At 40.3% G+C, this 2,847-nt stretch overlaps 1 pseudogene; it reads left to right on the top strand.

The window, feature by feature from the left end:
• On the top strand, positions 1 to 1,290 carry LOC100664886 (olfactory receptor 5B3-like; annotated as a pseudogene).
• The last annotated feature ends 1,557 nt before the right edge of the window (positions 1,291 to 2,847 follow it).

The following is a 2,847-nucleotide window of genomic DNA, read 5'->3' on the forward strand; positions in this document are numbered from 1 at the left end:
ATGGAGATCAATAAAGAGGGGGCTAAAGTCATCCTACTAGGACTAATCAATGCTTCAGAATTGCAGACCTCACTCAGGTATATCTACTCTGACGCAGCTCACCACTGTGGTTGGAAACCCAGGGAATATTGAGTTGATTTTATTAGACTCTTGCCTACATACTCCTACGTTCTTTTTCCTCAGTGACTTTTCCTCCGGTGGGCTTTTGTTACTCCTTAACGGTAACTCCAAAGGTCATGATTAAGTTCCTCATAGGAGATGCGCATCTGTCAGTTTGTTGTACTGTGGGGTCTTTCGTGTTGCTGTGATGCTGGAAGCTATGCCACTAGTATTCAAACACCAGCAGGATCACCCATGGTGGACAAGTTTCAGCTGAGCTTTCAGACTAGGAAGAAGGACCTGGGGGTCTTCTTTTGAAAGAATTATCCAACAAAAACCTTATGAATAGCTGCAGAACATTGTCTGGTCAATGGGCTCGAGCATGGTGGCAACGATTGTGAGGATGGCTCAGGACCGGGCAGCATTTAGTTCTGTTGTACATAGGATCACTATGAGTCAGAATCAACTCAACGACACCTAACAACAATAACACTAGAAGACAAAGTCATCTCCTACAATGCATGTGCTGCTCAGATGTTTTTCTTTGCAGTCTTTGCCATGGCAGAAAGGTACCTCTTGGCTGCAACAGCCTATAACTTCTATTCAGCAGTATAACATAGAAACTCCTATATTATACCACCACCATGACAACAGGTGCTTGTGTTCATCTGGCCATAGGCTGCCATATATGTGGTTTTCTGAATCCCTCCATCCAAACTGGAGACACATTCTCTCTCTCCTGTATGTCCAATATGATACTTCACTTTTTCTGTGATATTTCAGCAGTCATGGCTCTGTTTTGCTCTGATAAACACATTAGTGAGTTTGTTCTTGTTCTTATATCAAGTTTCAATGTCTTTTTAGCTCTCCAGGTTATCTTGATTTCCTACCTACCTGTTCATATTTATCACCATCCTGAAGATACACTCAGCTGAGGGATAGCAGAAGGCTTTATCCACGTGTGTTTCTCATCTCATCACAGTCTGCATATATTACGGCACTGTCATTATCATGTACTTACACCCAAGTTCTAGTCATTTCATGAATACTGACTGAGTGGCCTCTGTGTTCTACACTGTGGCCATCTCCTTGCTGAACCCTATACTCTATAGTCTGAGGAGAAAGGAGGTCAAGGATGCATTCAAGAAGGTTGTTGAGAAGACAAAATTGTCTCAAGCTTTAACCTTTTAATGATGTACAGCCTACAAAATTATATTTTCATCCCTCTCAGATATTCTCCATGCAGTATCTGAAACGTTAAGGACCATAGGGGTTATTAGAAAAATGTCCTTTTTTGTTGGCTCAATTAATCTAGAGCTAAATAATTATAACACATTAATAGATTACTATTTCTGTCATTAATGAGTTATTTGGTGAGAGAAAGAAAATTCACATGACAATTTCCAAAAGATAAATAATCAAAAAAAAGAAAACCATTGCCATCGAGTTGATTCTGACTCATAGTGACTCTGTAAGGACAGGGTAGAATTGCCCCATCGAATTTCCAAGGAGTGCCTGGTGGATTCGAACTGCTGACCTTTTTTTGGTTAGCAGCCATAGCTCTTAACAACTATACATCATGGTTTCCAAAAGATAAAAGACAAATAGCCAGATGACAATAAAAGTAGAACAATAACCAAGTCATTTTTTTTTTACCTCATCTTTATGTGACTACCAACTCTTCACATTTTGTAAAAAGAAAAAAAAAATGTTGATTTAGAATTATAATAATGTTATGGACTTTTTGCCTGAAATATCTAGAAAAAGGTACCTGGAAATGCAACAATTAAGGAATCAGCAACTAACCAGAAGATTGGCAGTTCAAACCCACCCAGCAGCTCCCAAAACGAAAAACCTGGCAATCTAATTCCGTAACTATTTTTTTTTATGCTTTAAGTGAAAGTTTACAGTTCAAGTTAGTTTCTCATACAAAAATTTATACACACTTTGTTATGTGACCCTAGTTGCTCTCCCTATAATGGGACAACACACTCTTCCTTTCCACCCTGGATTTCCTGTGTCCATTCAACCAGCTCCTGTCCCTTTCTGCCTTCTCATCTCACCTTCGGACAGGAGCTACCCTTTTTTTTTTTATCTACTTGAGCTAAGATGCACTCTCTTCATGAGTACCATTTTAGGTCTTATAGTCCAGTCTAATCTTTGTCTGAAGAGTTGGCTTCAGGAATGGTTTCAGTTCCAGGCTAACAGAGAGTCCAGGGGCCGTGACTTCTGGGGTCCCTCTAGTCTCAGTCAGGCCATTAGTCTGGTCTTTTTACTAGTAATTCCATAATTATTAAACCCCCAAACCAAACCTACTGCTGTCAAGTCAAGTCTGACTCATAGCGACCCTATAGGACAGGGTAGAACTGCCTTACAGGGTTTCCAAGGCAGTGGTCTTTATGAAAGTAGAATTCCACATCTTTCTCCTGTGGAGCAGCTGGTGGGTTCAAACTACTGAACTTTTGGTTAGCAGCCGAGCACTTAACCCCTGGGCCACAAGGGCTCCTTAGCCTAGAAAACTAAATGGGGCAGTTCTATTCCATCACATGGGCTCACTATGAGTCAGAATCGACTCCATGGCACACAACAACAACCAATATTTAGAAATGATTAAAGCCATTCATCCATTGATACTTAATTTGAGCTACATCATCTCTTATCATTCTCCTACCAATTTACCCACTTCATTTATACTGATTTCTTGGACAACCCTGGGCATGGCCCTGCCTCAGGAATTTTATACTTATT

This window comes from Loxodonta africana, chromosome 7 (assembly GCF_030014295.1).
Source record: "Loxodonta africana isolate mLoxAfr1 chromosome 7, mLoxAfr1.hap2, whole genome shotgun sequence".
Classification (NCBI taxonomy): Eukaryota; Metazoa; Chordata; class Mammalia; order Proboscidea; family Elephantidae; genus Loxodonta; species Loxodonta africana.